Source organism: Pantherophis guttatus, chromosome 5 (genome assembly GCF_059756535.1).
Source record: "Pantherophis guttatus breed Tessera chromosome 5, ASM5975653v1, whole genome shotgun sequence".
In the NCBI taxonomy this organism is placed as follows: Eukaryota; Metazoa; Chordata; class Lepidosauria; order Squamata; family Colubridae; genus Pantherophis; species Pantherophis guttatus.
In genome coordinates, this window is record NC_142067.1 from 40,846,751 (window position 1) to 40,857,969 (window position 11,219).

Here is an 11,219-nt window from a genome sequence, read left to right on the forward strand (position 1 = left end):
TCCCACCTCCCGCCAGGTTAACATGCAGCTCCTCGTCTTCACTCTCTCTCCCACCTTGCTGCCCCCTCCCCCTACACCTGGCCCTCTTTAGACTCTTTGGCTCCACTACTCTCCTCCCCCCCCCCAGCGGCAGTAGTGGAGCTTCAGTGCCTGGCTGGCGGGAAGCTTCTCACCCACTCTGCCTGCTGCCCCAGCTGCTGCTAGGACACTTCTCGGCTGCAGCAGGCCCCTTCCTGCTGGTTTCGCAGATGGAGCCATGCTGCCTATGCCACCTCTTACAGCCTGTAAGAGAGCTGCAGCACCTGCTAGGGTCAGAAGACTGTCAGGCTAAGCGTAGATGTACAGAAAGCCTGGTGTCTGCAGCACTGAATAGGTGTTCAGGCTGGTGTTCAGCAGCCCAAAGGCTGCGGTGGCGGGCAAGATGACACAGGCAGCTGCTCCTGAAGGGGCCCTGGCAGGCCGGTGGCACTTAGGACGTTTTCAAAGGTTTTCAATCTGGGATGATTCAACCCGGCCAGGCAGGAGCAGAGCTGCCAAGCACAGCACTGCCAGGAGGGCGAAGAGGCCAGAGTAGCATGGGCAGCCGCTTGGCCATTTAAAGACTTGTGGATTCAACTCCCAGGACTTCCCACAGCCCCCACCATCAGCTCCTTCCCCTTTCTGGATTGGGGTAGCTCGTGCCCACTGGGTCCGTTGGGGTTGGAAATTCAATCACATCCCACAAGGGAGCCTCCATCAGCTGAGCCAGCACGGGCTGGGAGCTGCCTCTCATTCTGTCTCTCTGCAGAGGCCTCCCCGTGCAATGTTCTGCCACAGCTTCAAAGCAAACGTCCTTCTCTATGGAGGATTGCAAGGCTGGAGGCTTCGCTTCCCCCCCCCCATTTCCTTGCCGATCATTCTATCCTTGGGGAGCTCTGCACAGACACACATCCCAAAAATGCTTCCTCTGAAGCCTTCAATCCTGCGCAGGGAAGGCGGAGGTTTGCTCTGAAGCTGTGGCAGAGCATTGCACTGGGAGGCCTCCGCAGAGAGACAGAGAGGCAGCTCCCAGCCCTGTGCTGGCTCAGCTGATCCATGGGCTGCAATTAAGATGCCGAGCTTCCATAAGGTGACCAGGAAAGGGAAGGGCTGCCTCCTATGCTGCCCATGCCCACTCCTTCACTAGGGCTTATTTTCAGGAGAGGGCGTATATTTAGGCCCACTCTAAAAATCAGGCTTGGCCTTATTTTCAGGACATGTCGTATTTTCGGGGAAACACGGTAGTTGGAATAAAGATTTATCTATAGATATTGCTTTCAGTCATAAGAAACATCCAACTCATCCTGTCTTTTCTTACTCAAAGCTTTTATTTTGTTCAATGGACCTTTCTTCATAGTAGGTAAACATAGACGTCCAGTTTACTGAACAGAATGGGACTTATTTTAGAACATGTTCCTATATAAGATTATGCTAGCAACTGTTGTGGTCAGCCGGTGGCATGCGGAGCTGGCAGCAGAGTCGTACAGTGATGAGGTTGGGAAGGAACATGGGCCAGTCCTGGAGTCTGGGGAAGGCTCGGATGAGGGCTTTGTGTCAGAAGCAGAGATAGGGCCATCTGGGAAGTACGTGCTGCCTCCGGAGCCTCCAGAGTTGGACCTCAGTGAGGCAGAAGAACAGTGGAACCTGTTTCCAGTGTCCGCATGCCCAGAGCTGTCAGAAGGCAAGAACAGTTAAAATAAAAGGGATGATTTGGGAGTAGGGCTTGGAGATTATTGGCTCCTCCCATAAGATTTAAAAGAGGAGCAAAGGCATGTGGGCCTTTGCAGGAAGCAATATTGTTAATTCTGTTCAGTGTAAAGTCTGAAGCTCTGTTTGATTCTGGACTCCATGTGGTTTTGCCAATTAGGTTTTTGGCAGCATGTCAAGGGAGATAAAGGTGGGTGATTATCAGCCTTATCCCAAAGGACTCTTTACAACTATTTGGGACTTATCTGTGAATGAACAAAATTCACAGCTGTTGCAATAAAAGAGGGTTTTGGGACTACTCGTGTGTTTTATTGACTCAGGAAGCCTAGGTCAGAATAGCAACATAGTGCATATTTTCTTTCCTATTTTTGTGTCGATTGGTGATTGCAAAACTTTGGTTGTGTTTTGACTGGAAGCAAATACTGAATCCAGGTCACAGCAGGATAATTCAGATGAATTTTTACTGGTGTGAGGCAAAGTAGACAATTTCAACATGCTATTTTCCAATTTTGAACCTCTCTGGCTCTGATTTGTCACATTGGAAGGCTCTACCCCACTCTCGTCAAAATGGTACAGGGAAATTTAAGAACCATTTGGCACTTTGCATAACAACCTGGTAGGAAAATGAAGTATTAGAACTATATGCCTTTGCAAATCGATCACTGTTAGCTACAATGTTTTGAACAGGTAGCAGGATCACTGTTGGGTAATGGAAGGGCAGGATGGGTTAAGTATTTAGCAAATTAATTCACTGAAGTTTAATATGAGTCCGGGGGTATTATGAAAGTGGTTTGAAAATGTAGTTGCTAGAAAGGGAAGGGAAAAAGAAGGGGAAAGGGATGGTAATAATAACACATGATAGAAACAAGGATTGCAATTTGGCTTGGGAAATATCAGAATTTCCATTTCCAGAAGAAATTATTGGCTGAACTTGAAGATGGAGCTTTGGAGGCAAATAGCAATTTTAGTTCCTTAAATGACAATTTCTCCCTCAAGTTGTAAAGTACATTGTAACGGCCTTTGTAGTTTTTGTCTGAATGAATTTGTCTATGTAGAATTGTCCAGAAAAATTCTGAACAATTGGATGCTTATAATGAAAAAGACTAAAAAATCTACATGGCAGTAGCCTTGTATCAAACATGTTCTCAAACCCCATAGCAAGAAAATATCTGCACTCCTCAAAGGAATGAGATTTTTGTTTTGTTTTGTCTGTTTGTTTAGATGAATCCTCCCAGAAATTCTTTATAAATTGGGGAAACGAGAATGAGTCAGTTCATTCCACCCAGGCAGTTTCTAGGGCTACAATCTGATCTGCAAAATAGGTTTGGTAGTCTCTTCACCGCTACAATAGAAACCAGTGAAATTACCCCTTTTTGTTTTCCTTCCTATGGTAAAGTATTCTGAGATTAGTAAAAGTCCAACAATCACAGAGGTGCAACTGTTTTGAAGAAGGTTAAATTGGCTTTGCATTTTCTGCCATGAGCTTGCTTGGTGTGTATTTAGGTCCCACCCCCGTCCTCCGATGCTCCAATTTTTGTATGCATTGCTTCTTGCAATACTATGTCATTTGAATCGGGGCACTGAATTTTACTGTTTATGCATCTGCAGAAAAGAAAAAATATTTTCTAGAATGTCTTTGAAACATTTAAATTTATTGTAATATGTTCCATATGTGTGCATCTGTGTTTCCTCTAAACCCTTTAATTCCAAATATGTTTTAGACTAATCTCTGTGTCTGGCTGTAGACATGTATATTACTTTGTGCGTGGTCTCAGATTAATTGATCTGAAAGTATGTATAAATGATTGAATTTGTTTTAATCTATTTCATTTATACACAGTCTTTCCTTCAAACATTTAATGCTCTCTAATGTCACCTTGAATATAGTTTATTTGATCTCATTTTTCTGGATTGGATTTACAAAGATTCTATTACATTTTCTTTTATCTAGTTCAGCTTTTATTGAAACATCCTGAGCATTGTGAAAGCTATAGTTAAATTCAGCCTGATAGTACCATGTCCATAAAAAACATGCTTGGTTTTTTTTCTTTACCTTTTTTCTTTTCTAAATATATATATATAGAGAGAGAGAGAGAGAGCTCCTGTGATACTGTTATTCTTTCATGAACTTAGTTTGAATTATCTATTAAAAGACTGTTTTCCACCTTTTCTTTGTGAAAGGCAGAGAGAATGTGTAAAAGAGGTTATTCCTATTCAGATTCTGATGAAAAATATTTGCATATGGTTGGTTACTATAGACTGAATTGCACTTTCAGTAAGTGTGATCAGTTAGCAGGCAATCCCTGCAATGACAGTCCTGGGGCCCTGTTTTAAAATTCATGTTACTATTTTTGAAGGAAATATCTGCAGCACAGAAGGTAACCCATGGCAACCATAAGTGAAACTGCAATTCACACAGTCTAGTTTTATCACAGTGCTAGGGAGTTTATTTAAGCAATTGGGGGGAGGGTGTGTGAATGGAGAAGGGCAGGGAAGCAGTCATTGCTCCTTCAAATCTATCTAACACATTCACCAACCTATAGCAGCTTTTCATTTCATTAAATGGAGTCATTCATACTTACCTCCCTCTTTCTTTGCCATTTGATTCTAAATGTAGGTATGTTGATGAATCTGTTGATTCAATGATGAATCCACATACAGACGGGAGGTTGAACAACCAGCCTCGTGGTGCGACCAGAACAATCTGGAACTTAACACACTCAAAAACGTAGAAATGGTGGTGGACTTACCCTCCCATACTACCACTTACAATACTAGACAACATAGTATCAACAGTGGAGACCTTCAAATTTCTAGGTTCTACCATATTTCAAGATATAAAATGGACACCCAACATCAAAAACGTCATCAAAAAAACACAACAAAGGATGTTCTTTCTGCGCCAACTCAGAACGCTCAAACTGCCCAAAGAGCTGTTGATACAGTTCTACAGAATAATTATTGAGTCTGTCATCAGCACCTCTATAACTGTCTGTTTGGTTCTGCAACCCAACAAGACAGACACAGACTTCAGAGGATAATTAGAACGGCAGAAAAAACAATTACTACCAACCTGCCTTCCATTGAAGACCTGTATACTGTATACTGCACGAGTCAAAAAGAGGGCTGTGAAAATATTTACAGGCCCCTCACATCCTGGACATAAACTGTTTCAACTCCTACCCTCAAAATGATGCTATAGAGCACTGCACACCAGAAAAACTAGACACAAGAACAGTTTTTTTCCCGAACGCCATCACTCTGCTAAACAATTCCCTCAACACTGTCAAACTAGTTATTAAGTCTGCATTACTATTAATCTTCTCATCGTTCTATCACCCATCTCCTCCCACTTATGTCTGTATGACTGTAACCTTGTTGCTGGTATTCTTACGATTTATACTGACTGTTTCCTAATATGATTTGATTGCTTATTTGTTCCCTATGACTATCATTAAGTGTTATATCTTATGATTCTTGACGAATGTATCTTTTCTTATCTTTTTGTGTACACTGAGAGCATATGCACCAAGATAAATTCCTTGTGTGTCCAATCACACTTGACCATTAAAGAATTCTATTCTATTCTTTTCTTTTCTATTGAATGTATCAAAACAGCAAAACAAGTTCTCCTTGTTGTTCTCTGCTCTGTAATTGATATCTTCTGAGTGTTGAAGAGTGCATTAAGCATCAGAGTCTTAATAAATATGCAGGCACTTGTACATAACTTTTGTTTTCTTCTGTTTATTTTTGTCCAATTCTTACAGACAGCCTGGACTGGACAAGTCCCCGAAGTTTTCTTGGCAAGATTTTTCAGAAGTTATTTGCTATTGCCTCTTCCTACTTCCGAAAGAAAATGACATCTCACTCAGTTGGCTTTGTGCCTAAGTTCATGTAACATGAACTGTCTCCCAGTATCTAGCTCGATGTCTTAACCACTACTCCAAACTGCTCTCCATATATAACTATTACATGTCTGTTCCATTCCAGAACTAGTAATCATTATATAAAGCATAGAAAATGTGTTAATAAACAATAAGCAAAAGGAATGAAAACAAATGATTCCTCAATGTAATTTATACAAGACCATACACTTAATTCAACATTGTGTTGTGCGCCAATCACACCCTTTCTTGGATAAAGTGGGTCTTCACTTGGTCACTCATGTCCTGATCATTTCCCATTTGGACTAGTGCCAGTTTGCTTCTGGGTCCAATTCATCAGGTGGATGTTACCAGGAAAAGATAGCCCTTCAGATAACTTGGCCGCAAGCCACAAAGGGCTCTAAAATTGACAACCAACACCTTGAATTGCACCCGGAAGCAAATCGGCAGTCAATATTCTCCTTCCAGAAGCAAGGTGGCCCACACTCTCCTGGCCTTTCACAAATGTCTAAATACCTGGCTCTGCAATCTTGGTTGGAGCTTACAAAGGATAACAAAACTGTGGGGCTGATTATTACCCTGAAGGCCCTCCCCTCCCTTTTTAATTATTTTAATTATTTTTTAATATTGAAGTTTAACTACCCTTGCTTCTAATATAAAATTTATATACAGTTTCTATGTTGTAATATTTTACTTGTACAAGCCCAGAGTCCCACTGTGAGGGAGATGGGCAGTTTCTAAATTAGATTTAAAAAAATAAATAAGCAGGAGAGCTGTGTTAGTCTATGGTGGAAAATCAATCAATCAATCAACCCACCAACCAGGCATTTGGCAAAACATTTTCTGAGTAACAAATGTTATTAAAAGGCAAAAGCTTTCATGAGTTACAGTTCACTTCATCAGCTGCACAGCATGGTCAGATGATGTAAGGCAAGGCTGGAGAAGGGAGAAGACTGCTTATTATGCTGAGGCAGGATCTATGTTAGACAGACTATAGATACCTTATCAGTTAACAAGATTGCCTGAAACCTTTTGATTGCAGAGTTCAGAAATCTCTTGCTAAAAGATGCAGTTAAAGCCCCATTTGAAAGTATTGATCTGGTTTATAGAGACTTGGTTGAAATAGAAGAGAGAAGTCAAGCCTTTCTTCTCAGTTTACTTACATACAGCAGCAGACTAGAGATGCATGGTAGGAAATTGGTATAGCTTTAGCTTACAGGAACTGTTCAATGACTAGAAGCTCTGTCTAATAGTCTGCCCATTGTAAGTGTTTGCTGATTTCTTAGATTACTGGAATTGAACCAGAATAGTACACTATCCACTCCTCTGTAAAGCAGTCTTTTCCTAAACCAGCTGAGTGTTATCTTTGGCACCACACTAAATTATCCTAAACTTTTTATCTTGAAAACTTTTGGTGATCAAACTCAGGCATACAGTAGGGCACGCTGAACTCTGTGTTCAATTTTGCTGGAGTCAGTGATAAGAAAATGAGAGAGGTTTCTATAAAATTGTTGTCATGGACACATTACTCTCTCATCGGTCTTAGACTGGCAGTTTGCTATAAATCTTTGGTGGTCGTGGACCAATTAAAATCCAGGTGCCTGATGAATCCAGATGGTTTTCTGAATGCAGTTGGAAAATGTGCCTAAACTGTTGGCAATCCTGTTGAACACTGGCTGATCTGTGGAACATGGAGATAGTTTCAACAGTTAACAGTGTCTTCCTAAGTAAAATAGTGTATATAAAGAGTGTATATACTGTATTTGTAAATTTTATATATAGCCATCCATCTTTTTAAAATAACTCTGCGTGGTTAACAACTGATTCACAGAAAGCAAGATAATTAAACCTGAATTAAGAATACTGTATAACAATGGAATTATACTAGACTATAATGTGAAGGAATATAGACCAGGCCTTGGCAATGAAGAAAGAATGAATGAACAGTTCAGAAAACAGCCCTGAAAAAGAGGAAAATAAGTTATGTTGGTATAGATTTTGTTTGAAATAACAGGGCAGAGAGAAACACTAACAGATTTTCTATATTTTATTATTCTCTCCTATTACAATGCAGAACATTCCTGGAATCCCTGCCATCCTTGTTTCTATCTCAAAGGGCTGGCATCCTTTTCTCTCCTGCAGGACTCAGATGGCACTTTGGTTGAACAGTCAGGGTCAGAATCAGAATGCCAGAAACCAATAATAAAATACAAAACGTGACAGTAACAATAGAGATGCCAACTCTTCCTCTTACAGAGAAATGATGGCCTCCTAGTCCAGAAAGGTACACAAAAAGTAAGAGTTATAAGCAGGGGTGAAATGCTCCTGGTTCAGACTGGCTCGGGCGAGTAGGTAGCAGAGATTGAGGCTAGTTTGCCGAATCGGGAGCAATGGCTGGCTGGCCACGCCCCCGAACCGATCCACAGCCCACAGTCCTGCCATACTTGCCTGCCTTCCATGCTGCCTTCCTGGCCTCCCGGTGGCTAGCTTACGAAAGCAGGCAAGCAGAAGTCCACGTGGAAGGCAGGCAAGCATGGCAGAGCTGCAGGGAAGGAGCTAGCAGCTTACTGCTCCCCCCGCCCCACTCAAGCAGCGGCTTCCCTGCTCAGCCCCGACAAGCTATGCATCCATAGCAATGGGGTTGTTTTGTTCACCGCGGTGGTGCTTCGGGAGGCCAGGTGGACATATTCATTATAGTTGTCAGCTGCAGACGTCCACCTGCCCTTCCGAAGTACCACCTCAGTGAACAAAATAACCCCATTGCGCTGCACCTCTTCTGCAGCCAAGCGCGCCCAGCCGTCCATGCCCTTTCCTCAAATGGGCTGTGCATGGGGCGCCTGGAGAGCGAGCGAGCAAGGGAGCTCTCCAACCTCTTTGTGTGTGTGTGTGTGTGTGTGTGGGAGGGAGGGAGCGATCTGAAGCCGAGGCACCCAAACTTCTGGCAGCGGCGGGGCAGCTTCTGAGAAGCCAGCTCCACCTGACCTACTCCCTGAGTCTCACATTCTCCTGCCTCCCCCCCCCCCAGCTCAAGCAGCGGCAGGCTCTGCGGGACAACAGAACCTCTCATTTTTCCCACAGCACACCATACGCTTGCTTCCTCTGCTTGTCTGCTTGCAAGCGATAATCTTCTCTGCTTCTCAGGATGCTGGTGCAGGCATCATGGATGCATAGCTTGTTGGGGCTGAGCAGGGAAGCCGCTGCTTGAGCTGGGGAGGGCAGGAGAACGGCGAGACTCAGGGAGTAGGTCAGGTGGAGCTGGCTGCTCAGAAGCTGCCCCGCCGCTGCCAGAAGTTTGGGTGCCTTGGCTTCAGATCGCACACACACACACACACACACACACACACACACACACACAAACAGAGGTTGGAAAGCTGTCTTGCTCGCTCGCTCTCCAAGCGCCCATGCACAGCAGAGTGAGGTGAATGATGTCAAACTGGCCACGCCTACCCAGTTACATGACCACCAAGCCATGCCACACCAAGCCACGCCCACAGAACCGGTAGCAAAAAAATTTAGATTTCACCCCTGGTTGTAAGGGTTGAACATTGGGACACTATGTATATCATTTGAATCTTATATATTGCAGTTGCTGGTTTTCTGATTTAACTATGACCTTTCTAATATCAGTAACCAACAAGTACTTTTATTCAGTCTGGTGATAACACAGGAGAATGGAGTGAGTTGAAGTGTGAATCAGTAGAGAGTTAGAATCAAAGGGAAGGATTTCCATGAGAAATCGGCCCAAGCGTGGCATGCACCTTTTTCAGGCCCTTTGAAATCCTAATCCTGACAATGAGTGCAGCAATGAGGGTTTAGCTTTCGGTCTCTATTGCATTTTCCTAGAATAGTTGGTTTTCTGTAACAGTGCAGCATCTCCATCAAAAGATTAGTGAAAGAGAGCCAAAAATTCACTGTCAGCAATTTCCAATGAGTTTTTTTTCCAGACAATCAGATTCGCCTAACCTTGGAGTCCAGGGAAAGGTAATGTTGACTGCTACTTGTCAGGTTCATGTAGATTCTTTTCAGTTAGTGCAGGGGTGGAGAACGATAACAGTTTATGACTTGTGGACTTCAACTCCCAGAATACCTGAGCCAGGAATTCTGGGAGTTGAAGTCTACAAGTCATAAAGGGGCCATCATTCCCCAACTCTGAATTAGTGGATCATGGGGATGTGGACATGGTATATAAAGAAAGTAGGAACACCATGAGTTTTTTACCCTTGTGCTTTCTACCTGATTTGTAACCAACCCTATTATTAAGAACAATATGAATGTAGGAGATATAACTCCATGATTAAAGCAGTTGTTATAAGATCTTTATTGCAAAGATAGTAGAAAAAATGCAATTGGTGCAAAATGGGATGGCCAAATTTTTAAGTGGTGCAAGGTATAACATGATGTAGTGAAAGACTTGTGCCAGCTATTAGTTGCCTAGTAGGCACAATGTAAGCTGTTAGTATTGACTTTTAAAGCCCTAAATGGTTTAGTGCCTGATTATCTATGAAACTTTCCCTCTCACCATAAACATAATTACAGTTATAGTTCAACCCATCTAGACAAGAACAGCTTGAAGAAGGTTACCAAAGACTATCAGGGATCCTATAGGACTTATCCACAGACAGCCTTGTGAAATCTTTACTTTTATTATCAATTCTAACATGGGTATCTTGGCTGCCCTTGGGCAAATAATTTCTTTTCCTAGTACTTGTCTTCATCTTGAAAGAATTGAAAGATAATAGGTTTCTTTCTCACTGCTTGTGTTAAGAATAAATATATTAAAGAACAAAGCGACATTCTTAAAGGCTGCAATAATTCAGCTACGATGTGTTAGGTATGAAGGTAAACAGGAAATACTGGCCTAAAATAGATAGTAAAACCTCCCAAGACAATGAAGCTGGTTCAAAAAATGAAGCAGCTAGAGAAGCCAGACAGGTGAATGCCTTGTGAATTATGGTTGCAGAACATAAAAGAGAGAAGGCACAATGGATCATATTGAGAAATTTTCCTACATTTGCAGAAAAGATATGTACAGAATTCTTTATTATTTCAATTTATTCTTGACCTTTTTACCCCAAATGTATTCATGCTGGTTAATAGTCAAGAAGAAAACAAAATGAGATACAGTTAAACCCTAATTAAAGTACTCAAAATTATTAATAATTTTATTATTATCTAATAATATTACTTGTATGAATGACTCATGTTGGCTGATCTCATTCTGATCTTGCAGTATTTTACTAAGGGCATTATGGAATCACAATGTATAAAAGCAAGTTTAATCTTTCAGTGTTGCTGTTCTGTCTAGATTGAAACTTCCTTATCTAATGTTTAGACTGGAAGAAAAGCTGCAAAGCCAAATCTATTGCCATTTTATATTCCTGGTTTAGATTAGGGATGCAGCAATTATGTCCACATATATGCACACAGAATCCACACGATTACCAATCAGGTGGATAACTCCTTATTTAATTGCATCTAAGAAATGAAACACTTATCTCTTCCTTGTAAAATCATAATAAATGAGTACCACATACATGGGTATTTAATCCAGTAAGAATGTAGTGTAAATCTATGAGTAACTTAACACTTATGCATTGGATAAAAAATTAT